Here is an 18947-nt window from a genome sequence, read left to right on the forward strand (position 1 = left end):
AGTTGGCAAGACCGTTGTATACAAAAGAGAATATGCACACCCTTGCACATCATTGATAAGAATTTAAATTGTATGGCCACTATGGAGAACAGTGTGATAGTTCTTATATTTTGTTAATTTACCTAAAAAAAATAAATATATATAGTTTCAATTCTCTCGACTTTTTTTACTACATTCCACGCTATATGTGTTAAGTTTACTGTAGTAATCATTGTGGTATCGATAAGTAAATATATACAAAATGATTGATATATTGAGACAATTTTGAAAGGTGTAGAGATATATAAGATAATTACATTATACATATTAAACTTGCATTTTATTATCTGTCAACTGTGGCTCTAGGAAGCTGGAAAAATAAGAAAGCCAATGAACATTAGATATGAAAGAGAGAGTCAATAAGTTAAAGTGAGAGCACTCCACAATTATTTCTCTCTCCTGAAAAAACACTGAACATTATACTATTAGTTCATCTCATAAACTCGATGTTACTGGATACTGAGATCAGGTCACATATTTAATAGCAACTGAGGATTCCATTACTGTGTGCATAACACTTCTGAGTCATTTATCAATTTGCTTTTATTTTTTAATTTTCTACATTTTTAAAAATATTTTTTGGCTTCTTGAGGCAAACACAGTGATGTTCAGGGGTTACTCCTGGTTCTGAACTCAGGAATTACTGCTGATTGTCCTCGGGGAACCATATGGGATGTCTGGAATAGATTCCAGTTATGCTGCATGCAAGCAAATGCCCTACCCACTTTTCTATCGCTCTGGCCCCAATCAAGTTTGGTTTTATGCAGTTGAAATCTTTTTTCTATGATGTTTGGTTTTGAATTTGCTGTTTCCTCATCAAGGAAATCGTAAGGAATCGTAAATTTCAGTTGGAATTATTTGCATAATGTTCTAGTTTTTCTGACCTCTTTCATTAAATCAGAGTGATTTTTATAATCAATGAAATATACATGCCCATTCTTCCCAAAATGAATAATAATTATTTTCATAAAGTACTTAAGCTGTAGTTATCTATAAAAGAACATTCTTTTAGTATTTATTGGCCCTTGCATGTTTACCTATATTTTTATTATGAATTTTTGCTCAAAATAATGCCACTTGCATTTATTTTTTTTAACAAAAACTGCAGAATTCTGAACGCTTCTTTATGAGCTCAATGGAGAAATATAAAACAATATTTCTATGTTTCCTAAAATTAATGTCATCTTTAGGACAAAATATTTTCTATCACTTCTTCCTTGACTACAGGCAATCTACATAAATTTTCAGATTTGCGAAGCAACTAACTTCAAGATTAAACAAAATAATAGTGTCGGAAATAGAACTAATTATGAATTCCTGCTCAGAAGAAAAGCTACACTTAACAGTTATTGAACTGTTAACCCAGCTTTTATTTTCATTGAGAACAGAAAGTAATCAAACACAAACTGCTAATGATGTTTTTAGGAGGTGTTTTTACAAGAAATAAATAAATGACAGCCAAGTGGATTTACTTTTAGAAAACCAAACTATCTTCAATGGTAGCCAATAACTATAAAGGTGTATGTAATGAATACACATTTCAAAACATTGAATTATTAAGCTATCTCTGAGCAATAATACATCAGAACTTGTTCATTGAGTTAGAAGGATGAGGAAGTTGATGTATGTGGAAGAGTTCCTTCCTAATCACATTTGATGATGATCATTGTTCTATGTATCTCTGGCTATTCATCAGGAATATACTGTCAGTAATCAAGCAAGCACATTAGGGGTTTTTTTTTTTTTTGTTCTGCTTTTTTCTTTTCTTTTCTTTTCTTTTTTTTTTTTTTTGAAGCAGGATCGTTTTTAATGAATGACACTTAGTTAGATAGATGTGAGGGGAGACAAGGAGACAAAGTATGTGTTTAAGAGAGAACATGGGCTTTACCAGTGTGGAAAAAGCTAGCAAAGTAACATCCAGACAAAAAAGCTATATATAATATGTTCAAGGAGAACATAGGCTTGAAGAGCAAGTCAGCGCTTAATCTTGCTACTTTTTTTTCACTAGTGTAGATTGCATAATAAATTATCTTAGAAGCATTAGACTTCGTTACTTCCTTCCTTTTTCTCATTTTTAATTGAACATTAGGGAATGAAGTACTTTAATTGTAACTATGCCAATATCCTTATCCAGAAGCCTGTTGTCATTTTTGTTAAGAAATGCTTGTTGCCAAAAATTGGAGTCTATATTATACGTGTTGTGTATCCTTGATTTTTTAAATATTCATATAGCTTTGTTTGTTTTTGTTTGTTTGTTTGTTTTAGGTTCACATCCAGCAGTACTCAGGCTTACTTCTGACCTTCTGCTCAGGAATAACTCCTGGCAGGCTTGAGGAACATTTGAGGTGTCAGGGATCAAATCTGGGTCAGCCTGTTTCAAGACAAGTGCCCTACCAGCTGTGCTATTGTTCTGGTCTCCAAAGCTTTAGAGCTTTGAAATGATAAATATTCATGGTGTGTAAGAAAGCATGAAAAGTAGCCATAAGACCTTAATAACACAATGGATATTTAGTTGTGTAAGCATAAAAATAGGTGCTAGAAGAATTATCAGACATACCTACTTGCAATTGTGTATGACTTTGTTCTTTGATTCTTGAGGGTTTTTTTTAGTTTTGTATTATGTAGAAGCTAAGTTTAAAAAATAGGTTATTTTAGGGACTGTAGTGATAGTACAACGGGAAGGGCATTTGCCTTGCATGCGGCCGACCCGGGTTCGATTGCCAGCATTCCATATGGTCCCCTGAGCACCACCAGGGATAATTCCTGAGTACAGAGCCAGGAGTAACCCCTGTGCATAGCCGGGTGTGACCCAAAAAGAAAAAAAATAGATTATTTTAGAGGTAAAGTAAAGGTAAAGGCCCTCCCGTTGATCGTCGATTTGCTCGAGCGGGCCCAGTAACGTCTCCATTGGAGACTTTGTTGTTACTGTGTCTGGCATATCGAATACTCTCGGTAGCTTGCCGGGCTCTAGAAATGTGAAGAAATGTTAAAGCCCAGAAGTTAAAATGCTTATCCAAATATAACTGTACCCATATCTCTAAAAGCTGTCAAATACCTCAGCCTAATCTATTTAATATCAAGCATAGGAATAAGAATAATTCAAATTAATAATGTAATACCCTATAACTTAGCAATTAAAGTCCAAGAAAACTTCTTGATGATTAAAATCATTGTACTTTATTTTGATAATAACCATAATACTAAATATAGACTATATGAGACTAGCGTAACTGTCTAGGTACTGGAAGATGGGGGATCTGGGTGGAGGAGGCCCAGTCCCAATCTGAGCAGGCTTGGAGATCTCAGCTCCCGGTCCCACACACCTGGTTTCCTCTGCCGGTTCCTCGTCCAAGTGTGTGGAAAGTGGTCTCGGCATGGCTCTGGCTGGGTCCCAGAGGTCTTCAGCCATCGGGGCTCTGCTTAGGGCAGAGAGGGAAACTCAAAGTGTCCCCTCCAAGGGGCCCCGGTGAGGATGGCCAGGCTCAGGGGCAGGAGACTTACACCCACCAAATGCCATGTAACCCCATCAACAACCAAGATCCAGAGACTATAGAACCAATCTCTTATTGTCTAGTTTTCACTCTCAGAGAACCCGGCAGACTACTGAGAGTATCCTGCCCGCATATATGCCTGACTGGGAACACCTATAAAGGTGATTAGAGGCAGAAGCCTCCATCCCTCTGGAGACCCTGGCAAGCTACCGAGAGTATCTCACCTGCACGGCAGAGCCTGGCAAGCTACCCGTGGCGTACTCGATATGCCAAAAGCAGTAACAATGATGGTCCTCATTCCCCTGACCCTGAGAGAGCCCCCTATATGCTATGGGACTATACTAGCATGTGACGGGGATGAATGAAGACGTTCCTGGTGCTCATGTGAGCAAATTGATGAACAACGGGATGATAGTGATAGTGATAGTGATGAGACTAGTGACTTGAGCAATGTTTCTTTCCGTGTTTGTTTGTTTCAGCTGTGCTCAGGTCTTAGTGCTGACTCTGTGCTCAAGGATCAGGCCAGACAGTGCTCAGAGGATCATATGGGGAACTGGTGACTAAACCCAGGTTGGCCACATGCAAGGCAAGTTGCCTCTGTACTATCTCTTCAGCTCCTATTAATTTATCTTGAATCTGCTCTACGTATGTAGAATTTTTACAGCCACCATCCCTGCTTTGCTCCGTCACAACCTGCTAATAAAAATCTCAATCAGTTTTTTTGTTGAGGTGATAACCACTACATCTTTCTGGCTGTGTACACCAAGTAATTTGATGTCATTCTTGACCACCGCATTGTGTACACACCACATCCCTAATTTTAATAGTGATTCCTTTGTTCTTTAAAGTATTCCTAAAATTGAATCACTTTTTCATGGCGTCCCATGTTGTTCCTTGAACTCAGCTATCCTTATGAGTATCAAGGCATTTAGCTATAGTTTCCCGATGAGAATTCCTCAACTACCAGGTCTCCAATAGCCTATTTAAAATTCATCAGAGTACAATTATTGCACATTCAAAAAAACAGACCATTTTTCTGCTCAAATCTCTATAATAGCTTGTTACGTATCTTCAACAGTGGAAGTACAAGCCGACATTGGTTCTTTTCTTTTTTTAATTTTATTAAATCACCATGAGATAGTTACAAGCTTTCATGTTTGGGTTACGATCACACAGTGATCAAACACCCATCCCTCCACCAGTGCACATTTCCCACCACCAATTAAAACTGTATGGTTAATGCTTTTCCACCCTCATTCTTAATCTACTGCTACCTTTTTTTACATTTAGACTTCAATGAACTTGTCTCTATGCCCCAAACTCAGAAGGCACCTTCAGTCTCGGAGTATCTGCAATTTTATTTACCTTTTGGTATCCTCTTTCTTCATATCTGTGTGACTTATGTATTCATTAATTCATTTATGTAGATGTCATCTTTTTTTAATGCCATTTATGCCATCCTCATATAGTTTTAAGTATCTATTCCCACATCAACAATTTCTGTGGGTTTTCCAACGTTATTTATCTCCTTAGCACTTATAATTATTGAAATTCTTGTATTGGTTCCTTACTTAGTTAATTAAATTTCTGCTTCCAAATGTAAATGCAGCATGCATTTTGTATTTTATTGCTATAGCCTCTGACCTAGAATAATGTATTTATTGACTAAATAAGTAAAGGCCTAGGTTTATATTTAAGGTTTAGGTCAGTTAATTATGAATAAGGATGTTTATTCATACCTCTTTCAGAACACAATTGTGTTGTTTTATGTACCCCTTTCCTAAAAGAAATGATTGAGATAGTAATTTCTTCCAGAGCAGTAACTTATGAACTGAGGATAAATGGCTAAGATTTACTGCACAATCAGGAACCAGTGTTATTCTTTTCTCCATATTATTACTTGTTTGCAATTTAGGAAGCCATGTTGAATAAATAAGGAAGATAATATAGACTTTCTCATTATGAAAGTTTAATGCAAGTTTTCACAAAGCCACAATTCACCAAGTTACTCATATTCATTCAGGAATTATCACTATTTAATATCAAGTCTGTACTATAACCCTAATTCTAGATATAAAATTCTAATTTCATTATTTTAATTGAGGTAACAGTTATGAAACTATGAATGTTTTAAGGTTTCAATATATCATATCTTCTGTTACCAGATCATACCTGACCCCAATGTACCATTATCCTTCCATCATATTCTAGAAATTTTCACATTTTCTTTCCTTCCAGTAATATCAGCTCAAAAGTTGGTGTTTTCCTTTGACTTTCTGTTCTCTTGATTGGCTATATCACAAACATGATTGATGTCATTTGCTTTTCTTCCTCAACAAATTTGCTTAGCATGACATCTTTTAATTCTATCCATATTGTTGCAAAATGCAGCATTTCATCTTATAGCTGAGTGCTATAATATTATCTCTATGTAACACTTTGTCTTTATCTGTTCTTGTCATTGAACACTGAGGATGTTTCCAGATCTTGGTTATTGTAAATAACACTACAATGAATATATCTGTGCAAATATCTTTACCGTTTAGTGTTTTTTGCCTTTAGATAGAAATGTAGAAGTGGAATTTTTAGGTAGTGCGGTAAATTTTATTTTATTATTTTTTCAGTAGAATGCTCTGTACTCAGCAGTAACTCCTGGCAGTAGTCAGTGGACAAAAACTGAGCTGGCAGAGTACAAGCCAAGTGTCTTAGCCTCTGTACTATCTCGTGTGTCTTATTCAATAAGCAACTCTGCAAAGATAAATTCAAGTATTTTCAGTTTTTAAATGTTTCATCCCACATTCATTGTTCTTTGCCATATCTTTTCTCTCTCTTTTTTTTAGATAGGACATGTGCTACAGATTATCTTATAGCAGTTATACACCATATTTCTTTGTTACAAATATATCTTCATTGGGAAGATGCCAAGTTTATCCAAACATACCTTCTTTATAATTTAATTTTTAACTAGTTTTATTATTTTGTTTATAAGGGCAACACTCAGCACTACTCAGATTCTTTGGGTAACTGCAGTGTTATTTTATTGGATACTTGATATTTAGTCCAGTGATTTAGAACTCAAGTTTTGGCATTTGGAGATCTCCAAATATGCCAGGTCCATATTCAGTAGTGCTAAGTGGGGGACATGTTCTGCCTGTGATCAAACTCAGAACCTTGTATATCTAGGATTTAGACTATCAATTGAATTACATGTCTGATCTCACTTCAATATTTGAGAAATTCTCTAACTATTTTACTAAACACTGGAACAGGAGACAAAGGAATCAAGGATATAAATGGGATTTGAAATGGTTAGCAGACATATTTGTAGCTGTTAGTTAAAAAATTGATCATTTATTTTCAAATTTATATTACTATTTTTTATTAGGAGCAGGATTGGATGGTAGTCTTATAGTGCTCAGTGATTACTCCTAGTAGTTTTCTGGGAATTGCATGTGATGCTGGTGATCAAACTCCCATCAGCCAGTGATGAGCAAATGCTATCTCTCCTTCCTTTATTTTAATTTTTAGATTGAGGTAATCCTGGTTACAATAATTGTTCCAATTGCAACTTTAGAAGACATGGTACTAGAATTTACTCTCCTTTCTAAAAAATAAAAAAAATAAAAGAAATAAACTAAATAAAATTTTCTGAGAGCTCCAGCACTTCAATTAGTTGAGTCAAAGGCCTTAGGGAGACTGTGAAGGGTGTTGATTCTTGACAAGTAGTCCCTGTCGCTTCCAATTCCCAGCTTGTGTTTAGCAAGTGAGTCTCATTTACATTGCCCATTTTCTCTAGAACATGAGACTATACCAGTGCACTAGATACAAAGATATCTAGGAAAATAAAAGTTAACACCATTACAGTTATTATTAGATGATCATTTAAGGAAACAAATGAATGGGACAATTGTCTTGCTAAGTATATAATGAGCTTCCCAAGCAAGTGGAAAATTTTGGACAAAAAGTACTGTAAACAGATCGACAATATTTGAGAGTAGATTCACTGCATGCATAAAATAAATGTAAACCATAGAAATTTCATTAGATAGATAAGTTTTCCCGGTTTGTTCACGTATCCCAGGAGCTTTTTGACTATTTTTTACACATCACTTTTGAAACCTTATCACCTGATATGTAGTATTTTTAGCAACTGTTACCGCCATCACCAACTAGAGAAAGGCTTGTTAAAATCTTTTGCTTAGATTTACTTGTCATATCACAATGTTGCTATCTTCTGTCTCTCAAGAACGGGATTATTGGACCAGTGCAATAGCTTATCTGGAAGGGCATTTTTCTGCACACAGTTGACCCACATTTAATCTCTCACACCTCATATGGTCACATGAGCAATGCCAGGATTTATTATCAAGCGCAAAGTCAGGTGTAAGCTGTGGACAACACTGAATGTGGCTTGAAAAATAAAAAGTAAATAAATAACACAAAACTGACCACCCTGATAATGAAGCTGCTATCCACAATGGAATAATGCCATTAAATTATTCCTTTGTTACCCCAATCATAAGGGATAATATGAGAATTATGTAATAATAGGATATCTAGGCATTCGGCTTTTAAGGATGAAAATCTTTGGAGCTTAAACAGGCAGCTACAGAATTGAGTACTTGTCGTTGCATTACAATATGTAGCAACTGTTTGTTTGAGATTTCTAGGTTGTACTCTGTAAATAAGTACTCTGCTTTGTGATCTTAATGCAATAGTGTGGAATATGATACTCTTATGACTTGTTGAAAGCAAGGAAGAAAAAATTGTACAGATAAGTGAGTAAATAATGCTACTGAGGGCTGATAGTGAATTTTGCTTGCAGTTACTAAGAAAAAGAAAAATACTTAAAATAAATCAATTTTCAAAGGCAGAAAGGGTGAGGACAAAAGAGATTATCAGATTGCTACACTTTAAAGCTCATAAATTGCAGTGGTTTTTTTTAAATAAAGTGGGTTAATTAATAATTACCTTATATAGTTTTAAATGTTATAAATATTTTAATATATAATATCCAAGTGTGGTCCCCAAACCAAAAAAAATATAAAGTAAAAAGTATAATAGACCAAGTAGGGCTTTGATTATTCACTTAAGCTTTCATTTTCTTTCTACTCAGAAAACTAATAAGGGGCACTGGAATTAAGGATCAAAGTAATTTATCCTAATTAAAACTCTGGCATAAAATTTAATACTCTGGTCTAAATAAAAATTATTTGAATTCAGAAAAGGAAAATCATGTCTGAGAACTTGGATCAATTCTGATTAATTTCAACCTCAAGGTCCTTTTACTGACTCTGTGTTATAACTTCAACATGAGCCTCTCAAAACATAAGTCATATGTTTATGATACTCTCAAAGTGTCTTCTAATTTTATGGCCAATGAAAGCATCCAATTGCTGTTTCACTCTTCTGATTTCCTTAACTATTTCTCATCAGTTTCCTTCTCCTCACTCAGTATCATCTGGCTTTTTCTAAATTGCAACCTTTTAAAGTAGCAAATATTCTCATTATTACCAGAAATATCTCTGTTGGATATTGTTGAGGTAAATATATGATGCTTTTTTAATTTATTTTTTTCTCTCTGACCTTATAAGACTCAATATAGCTAGTTTTATGGCTATTCTAGCAAGCAATCAATGAACCGATTTTCAGTGACTTCCAGTTTAGTTTTTCTTTTGCCCCTCATGATATTTATTGATTGGCATATGTTCTTCATACTACCGAGAGTATTCGATATGCCAGACACAGTAACAACAAAGTCTCCAATGGAGACGTTACTGGGCCCGCTCGAGTAAATTGGCGATCAACGGGAGGGCCTTTACCTTTATATTTTGATATTTCTTACATACCTCTGATTTGCTGTCATCATAAAACTCATTAATAAGGATTATGAAGGCACTTCTCAAGATAAATTATATAAGGTACTTCTTATCAATAAAAATACTATTTATATTTGCTTTCATTTACTTTCTGTAACTCAAATTATTCTTTTTTACACTGCAATTGAATCTTATAAAATGTTATTAGAATCCATTTTACTATATATGGATATATAATTCTTATATTTTCTTTCAGTACCTAAAATATGAAAATGTGCTATTTATCTCCTAAGGTGTTCTCTACTACAATGACCTTTTTTTTTGGCTTCAAATGAAAGCTTTTATATAATATCTACAACCTGTCCACCATTGATTTTGTTGGTATTGCTATGCTAAATTTATTGTACTATAATCTCTTTCTGTCTTCTTTGGTTGCTGTTGCTGTTTTTATTTGAGGGCTATACCTGGAGGTGTTTGGGGCTTGCGCCTTGCTCTGCAATCAGGACTTACTCCTGGAAGTGCTCAGAGGACTATATAAAGTAGTATACAGGAATCGAATCTGAGTCTGAGGCATGTAAGGCAAATGGCCTACCCACTGTTCTATTGCTCTGACCACTCTGTCTCCATTTCTGCTAGGAAAGGTGAATGCATGACATGAAAACAAACTGAGTCTCAATGAATATATCTCTTGATTATATTGACTTTTTGGATGTGGGAAATATTGCTGATTAACTTTCACGAAAGGTATAATAAAGCATCCACAAATGTTTCAAAATAAATGCCAGGTTTCTTTTAGAATATCTGACTAGTGTCACATGATTTATCTTTAGCAAAACTGAAACCAATTTGAGATCTGAGAAAAACCTACCAGTATATAATAAATAGACTCAATAGGTGAAACTCTTTCTGTCAATGTGTGTATGTGTGAAAGAACCACCAAAATATAGTCTAAGAACTATTTGAAAATATGCAAAAGAATAGTATCTAAAGTCTCATAGTGTAAAGAACAGTGCTTAATTCAAGCAGTAGAACTGTAAAATACCACTAATACTAATTTCTGATTACTGTATTAAAAATAGTTACTGTTCATCAATTCCAATCTGCCAAATGAAAATTGAAATCAAGGTCAAATCCTATCAAACTGTATTTGAGTTATTTAGAAAAATCTCAGAACAAAACTGAAGAAAAAGTAATGGGTAAACATGCAAAATATAAAAAATTTCACAATGTCAGATATGTAGTTGAAGATTATCAGTATTTTTACATTTACCAGTATATTTATAAGCATGAAAGGATGGCCAGAAATAAGGCAATTAAACAGGGGAAAAATTAAAAATAAAACAAAAATTATTTGGAAAATATATTAATATATGCTCAATCAGAGACTCTAAAATGAGAGATGGAGTACTACAAATATATTTATAGTACTACTTGCTAAATTTTCTCCAAATTTTTGAAAAAGTATAAACTCACTGGTAGAAAAAAGAAAACAAAGCACACAAAAATTAGGAAATTATTTAATGCACACAATTATCTTAAAATCAGCCATGGTGGGGACAGGCAGAACAAAGAGAGAAAAGGAGAAATATAGAAAATTAATAAACAAATGAACAGATAATCATTAGTCATCAAAGAGACAGAATCATTTTTTGTTGAAACATAATTTGAGCACAAAGTATTAATGAATATTTAAAAAATCAAACCACATATAATATTTTCTCTGATAAAACTACTAAATTAAGAATTAGTGACAGATATCCACAATATTTTTAAATATTTAGAACTTATATTCTCCTAAAAGGAATATGTACACTGAACTGAATGAAAATAAATATAAAGCAAATCATATTAAACTTTGTGAGATTTAGCTAATTAAACAAAAAATGTAACTCTAATGTCTATACTTAGAAAATAAAAAATAATAATTAAATTATTTCAGTACTAACAACTAGAAAAATTGTAACAAAAAATCCCAATTAATCCAATAATAAGATAAAACACATGATTGTAAGAGAAAAAGCAAAAACAAAATTTAAAAGATTATTTTTCCTTTTGGGTCACACCCAGTGATACACAGGGGTTACTCCGGGCACATGCATGCAGGAATTAGTCTTGGCGGTGCTCAGGGGACCGTATGGGATGCTGGGAATCGAACCCAGGTCGATTACATGTAAGGCAAATGCCCTACCCACTGTGCTATCACTCCAGGCCAAGATTTTTAAAAATTAAATAAATGAAATAGCTGGTACTTTGAAAAAATTTAAAAATAATGTCTACCATCCATACTAATTAGGGAGAAATAAAACCAAGAATGAATTAAGATATTATAGATATTAAAATAAGAACATGCTAATAAATTAAATATTAAGACCGATATTATTTCACAACTTAGATTGGACTATTTTCAAAATAAGAAACAAGTCCAGGTTGAAAGAAAATATTTTTTAATCATATGTCTAATAACTTATTGGTGTCTAAAATGTATAAAATATTCTCAAAACTCAATAATGGAATATATAGTGCAACTAAAAACTAAACTAAACAGTTTGTAAAGTAATTAATCAAAGAATAAATGTGGATAACATTGGTTTGTCCTTTCTGCCTTGCCACAGGGAGATTAGGTTTACTGGGTTACTAAATGAGAGCATCACAGTGCTCCCATTCCTCTGTGTTTATTTGTAACTTCTTTCTTTGTGCTCTGTGACTTGTAAACATTGCTTTTCTCTTCTCCTTGATGTCCTTTTTGTATAGACACAGGAAAACAGTTAATGCTATGCTTTTGAAACTTGGGAGTTATTTGACTCTGAATCACATTCACCTTTGGCATCTGTTCTCTCGACTTAAACCTCAGTTTACTTACTTGCCCTAACTTCTTAACACCCAAAAAGCAGGGTCCTGAAGAGTGACTGAATTAACCCAGAGCAAACTGTGAGCTATGCTGGCATCGAAATGGGCTAGACCAAAGTGACACAATACTTAACTATAAGTTAAAAACATGCTCAAGGACAAATTCTTTCATGATCCACAAAGTAACACCTAGATTCAGACCCTACTAGGGTTAGGAAAGATTAATCTAGCCTGAGCCCTGTAATCTGAGATCTATAGATCTATAGATCTATAATCTATCCCCAGGAGAGCTGCCCAACAAGTTCAATGTATCTCTGTGTCCACACAAGATAACTAATATTAAGAAGTAGAATTAAGATGTTAATTAAGTTATTGGACTAAGAATAGGAGAAATTTTTATTAGCAAAACACGATGAGGTACAGTTTTAGACTTACAAATTTTTGTGCTTGGGTTTCAATTATACAATGATCGAGTATCCATCCCTCCACCAGTGCCCGTTTTCCACCACCACTAATCCCAGTATCCCTCCCACCCCCCACCCCCCCATCCCACCCTGCCTCTGTGGCAGGGCATTCCCTTTTGTTCTCTCTCTCCTTTTGGGTGTTGTGGTCTGCAAAAGAGGCATTGAGTGGTAATCATGTTAGGTCTATAGTCTACTTTCAGCATGCATCTCTCATCCTGGGAGGATCCCCCCAACACCCTTTACTTGGTGCTCCCTTCTCTATTTGAGCTGCCCTTTCCCCTAGCATGTGCTGGCCACCAAGCCATGGAAGAAACGTCCTGGTACTTATCTCCGCTATTCTTGGGTGTTAGTCCCCTATTTTGTTACTTTATATTCCCCAGATGAATGGAATCTTTCTATGTAAGTCTCTCTCTTTCTGACTCATTTCACTTAGCATGATACAATCCATGTAGTACCACTTGTATGTAAATTTCATGATTTCATCTTTTCCAACAGCTGCATTTTTTTTTGAATTTTTAATAGTGAGACCACATGAGGTACAGTTGCAGACTTACACATTTTTGTCCTTGGGTTTCAATTATACAATGATCAAATACTCATCCCTCCACCAGTTCCCATTTCCCACCACCACGGATCCTAGTATCTCCCCCATCTCCCCCCCCCCCCCCCGCCTCTGTGGCAGGGCATTTCTTTTTGTTCTTTCTCTCTTATTGGGTGTTGTGGTTTGCAAAAGAGGCAATGGGTGAATCGATTTCCTCAAGCAGGCACCAGTAACGTCTCCATTTGTCCTTGCCCTGAGATTTTAGTAAGTGCCACATTGGAGGCTCAGTCAGGGTCAGGGGAATAAGTTCCATCATTTTTAGTGTGTTTTGGCATATCCAATATGCCACAGGGAGCTTGCCGGACTCTGCTGTGCAGGCAAGATACTATCGGTAGCCTGCCGGGTTCTCCAAGAGCAAGAACTTAATAATAAGAAGTCTAGGAGCTCGGTTTTATAGTCTCTGTGTCTTGGCCATTGATGGGATTACACAGTGCCGGGGGGCAGTTGGTGGGTGTAACTGCATAGCTACTGGAAGATGAGGCATCTGGGTAGAGGAGGCCCAGTCCCACTCTGAGCAGCCTTGGGGATCTCAGCCCCAAATCCCGCACACCTGGGTTCCTCTGCCTGTTCCTTCATGCATGAGCCTCGTCTGAGCATATGGAGAGTGGTCTTAAGCATGGCTGTGACTGGAACTGGAGGTCTTCAGCTGCCGGGGCTCTGCTCGGCATGGGGAGGGAAATCAACCCATATGTTCATATACTTAGGAATAAACTATACCTTTTGAAAATATTATTTTTATTACTTAAGATAGGTTCCATATGGTCCAAATAACAAAGGCCTTGTTTATTTTCATGACCAATTAGCTAGGGTTAAATTTTCTCCAAATATTTGTCAACATATGTTATTGTCTGCCATTTAGTTTCTGGGTATAGTATAAAATGTAAATGGGACCTCAAAACGATCTTCATTTGAACTTTCAGAATGAATTTAAAAATGAATCATCCTCAAATAAAATCACTGACGTTCAATTTTTACATAGCCTGGCCATAAATCAAGCTCAGATCCTCATTCATAGAATTCATGCTCTCTACCCAGAGACAGATCCCTGTCCTCCTATTGGTGAGAAAAACTCCAGATGATTTCCCATTTTTAATTAGGCTATGTTTTTCATTGTTACTCTATAACTTTACTTTATATCTTTTTAAAATTTTCTCACTTTTTGTAGTGTTTTCATTGTTGTTGTTGAAGATTAATCAACAGTACCTTTGATGACTGCATTAATAGGGTTAGAGTAATACTACTGTGGGTAGGGTGCTTGGTTTGCAAGCAGCTAACTCTGGTTCAGTCGCTAGCAGTCCATTTGCTCCCCAAGTACAGCCAGGAATGATCCTTGAGAACAATTAGTAGTAGTCCCTAAAAACTATTAGTAAGGTCCAAAAATAAAATTGAGATTAAATAAAATAAACAGTAATTCTAGTTTTTATTTTAATATATTTATATTTGAATGATTATATTCACAGAAAATATTATGAGGATAGAGTTTCAAATTGGGTTTCTCTACCTTGAAAATTTTATTTCTTATATGTTACATGGAATGACACAACCAACAAATTCATCAAACTCATACTGAAGCATTAATACTAATAAATGAATAATTTGTTAAACATTTCTTCATGTGTAATTTATGTAGGATTGATCAAATCTGTGATGTAAAGTGACACAGACTAGCCTGAATATACATAATATATTATATATAATTGTAATGATATTATTATTTAATAAAACAAAACACAAACAAACACAGTCCTACCATTGTTCATCGATTAGCTTGAGCGGGCCCAGTAACATCTCCATCATGAGACTTGTAGTTACTGTTTGGCATATCGAATACGTCATGGGTAGCTTGCCAGGCTCTGCCGTGCGGGCCTCTCCGAGAGGGGCGGAGGAATCGAACTCGGGTCAGCCATGTTGCCTGCTTGTAAGGCAAACGCCCTACCGCTGTGCTATTAAAATAATCAATTTTAATATTATTAATTATTTAATAATGCTTAATATTATATAATATATTGTATATATAGGCTAGTAATTAATTTCAAAATTTCTGAGTTGTTCTTAGCTTTTAAAAATATATTAAAGAGTCATGATTTGCAAAATTACTGATAGTTGTGTTTTAGGCATACAATAATTCAACACCAATGGATCACCAGTGTTGCCTCCAATAGTATTTCCAGATTCTCTCCCCGTCCTGACCCCTACTCCACCCCTGCCTGTGAACTTGACAGGCACACTACAAAGTTTCATTGGTTGCCACTTAGATCTCATGTTTTCAATTCTGCTGAATCTGTGTTTTGTAAACACAGCCACATATTGCTCATTCATGTCACTGGTATAACTAAAGCCCTAATATATGTTTACCCATAACTTCTCTTTCTTAGATTTTCTTTTATTTTTGATCCTTATAGGTTTGTGATATGATTATAAGGTGTAGTGCAGAGATTTATTTTATTGGTAATTATAACGCCTTTCCCTGTTGTTATATGGAGTATAGACTTCAATTAAACAGGGTTTATGCTTAATGAAAGGAAGATCATTTTGGAGGCAAATACAATTCATTCACATGTGATATCTTTTCTCAATAGAATATCACTTTGTATTGACTTTTAACACCTTAATGTGACTGTGTTCATAAATTCCTCCATTATTAATTACTCTAAAATGTTAAAATTCTCTTTGACAGGCAGTTAACTATAAACATATCACATTTTATTTTTATGAATCAAGCTTTCATTATTCAGAAGCAAAAACAATAAGTGGCTATTTGATTTTACAAATGACACAAAAGAATACCAGGTAAAAGCTGTCTCATAGAAACAGCAGCTGCCACCTTCTTCAGATGGAATCCCGCTGACCATGAGTTTCTGCAAGCATGGCTCTGGCATGCGGGTACCAGGACTATTTTCCGAACTGCCGTGGGGCTGCCGCAGCTCCCAGGCAACCTCTGATTCCAGAAGTCATGCCCACAACCCGCCCCCAGTGCCATCTTACAGCACAAGCAGAGAAGAGAAAAACTGCCTGGAGGGCCCCACAGCTCCTGAAGAATTCTCCGAGTCCCAACTAGAGCCGATATCACCAGGACGTCCCAGATGGGATAGGTGCTGTCTCCCCCTGCCTTCTCCAGATGGAATCCCAGTGACCATGAGCTTCTACAAGCAGGGCTCTAGCATGCGGGTACCAGGACTATTTTCCGAACCAGGACATTTTCTGATACGCAAAGTGATCAATGGAAAGTAAATAATCTAGCATTTGTCCCTGAAAATCAGGCTTGAATGGTGGTGGGAAAATCTGAGCAAAAGATAATATCCAACTGAAATACATCTGGACTGTGTATTTAACTATGGTGCTATGCCACTCTGGGAGGGAAGTGTGTCTGTCCCTCCACCTGTCCCCCTTTGCTGCAGCGACATGGTGGCCTGCATCTTTTAGAGCCTAATGAATAGCCAGGTATGAGACTGCATTGACAAGGCACGTGGGGCTTCATGGGATGGGAGTGGAATCGGCCCTGCTGCCCGCCATGACAATGCTATGGGTTGCCACCCTCAAATGGTATTCAACCCTCAAATGCCTCCTTCGGTTTCTGACCGACCATGATCCCAAAGGCACACATACCAATCTCAGAACCCAGGGGCTTCTTGTCAGTAATCCCTCTAGATTTATTACTAAAATATCAGAAATCCAAATTTGTGTGGCCATTATGGTGGCCACATGACATCATATGCCTTCATAATCAGCAATAGAAAACAAATTATCTAATCAGGTCTTTGTGGCAGGTCTGAATGTTGAGGAAAATTCCAAATAACAATGTTGGGTCTTTTGTCGTAATATTGAATGTGATCAACGTAGAGAGAGAGTGAGAGTAAAGTGAAAACCTGCCACACAGGCAGGGGAGAGGTTTGGAGGGGGGTATACTGGGTTTCTTGATGGTGTAAAATGTGCACTCTTGAAGGGACGAGTGTTTGATTATTATATGATCGACGGAGACTTGAACGGAAAGGCTTTGTGACTGTTCTCACAGTGATTCAATAAATAAATTAAAAAAAAGAAAAAGAAAGAAAATCTGAGCAGAAGATAATGTCCAACCCAAAAGAAAAAAGAACAAAAAAGAAACGGCAGCTGAGAAAAGACTGTAATATCATACAGATAGCAAATAGTCTCTATTAAATGAATATTTGAATAATGTGATTTCAAATAATTATATAATCAAAGAAGTAGTATATAAAGAAGGACAAAAAGGATATTTAGAAAATCTATCCTTACTGACAATCTCAATTCAAATTATGGAAAACAAAATTTGTTTAATATTTCTTTTTTTTAAAAAAGCATAGATACAGCTGTGTTTTTCTCAATGTCTCATTTGTAATCGTTTTGTGAGGTGGTTCCATAATACAATATAATGTAGCTACTTCCATCTGACGGTACAACAATCTGCACTGAAATAAGAATCAAGTCATTTAGGGTCTCAATTCCATAAAAACTTTCAGAAGACAATTTAATAAACCTAAACAGGAATATCGAAGGTAAAAAGAATCTCCTCCCAACTGTCCAATAAAAAGAAAGAATGCAGTTGCTATTTGGTATAAATAGCCATTTACATAACTGCAAGATTTGGGCTTGATAAATCAACTTCATTTCTAGTAATATATGTTTTATTATCACCAAGATCCTTTTAAGTAATGATAGCGAGAGAAAAGACACGACGCAAGCTGTAGAATGTATAAGTTAACTGATAGCATCATTTATTTTGGATCTTTACAAAGACATCGTCCTACTCTGAGGTCCTGGCACTCCTCCTGACTGCATGTGGAGGCAGCTTCCCAAAGTCACACAGTGACCTGTGATCAGCACAAACCACAGGACACAGAGATGCTTGGGGTACACAAACTCTGGGGCCATTGCCAAGAGACTGGTGTGGACCAAAATATCCCAGAAACTTCCAGTTCTATCTTCAGACCCAATTGAAATTTATTTATTTTTTATTATTTTTTAATTTTTATTTTTTTTCTTTTTGGGTCACATCCAGTGATGCTCAGGAGTTATTCCTGTCTCTGCACTCAGGTATTACTTCTGGCGGTGCTGGGGGACCATATGGGATGCTGAGGATTGAACTCGGGTCAGCCACCTGCAAAGCAAATGCCTGACCCACTGTACTATCGCTCCGGCCCCCTATTACTTATTTTTAGATGAAATATTTTTTTATAACAGGGGCTGAAGTGATAGTGCAGCAGTAGGTGTCTTATCTTGTCTGCTGCCAACATTAAATTCCCAGCACTCCACATGGTGCCCTGAGCCGGCTAGGAGTAATCCCTGAACATAGAGCCAGGAGTAAACCCTGAGTACTACCAAGTATGTTCCCCAAACCACATATAAATTATTTAAAATTTAGTTTATTTTATGATATATAAATATATATATTCATAAAATATGTGTGCGTACACATGCACACATACATGTATATATAAAATAGCATATAGATATCAAGTTAAGCCTTTTACTCTTTTGTTTTAGGGAATTTTTACAGAAACATGTATGATATACTGAATTATTTTCACATTATAACATTAAATAAATTCTATTAAATAGAAACGCTGGGATAGTTTTTCCAAGAAGTTTTAGAATCGGAGTCCCTAATTTTTCCTTTGAGGTGTATTGTTTTAAAAAGAAAAAATGCTGAGATTCTGTGGTTTACAAT

Source organism: Sorex fumeus, unplaced genomic scaffold, assembly GCF_029834395.1.
Source record: "Sorex fumeus unplaced genomic scaffold, SorFum_2.1 ptg000010l, whole genome shotgun sequence".
Lineage (NCBI taxonomy): Eukaryota > Metazoa > Chordata > Mammalia > Eulipotyphla > Soricidae > Sorex > Sorex fumeus.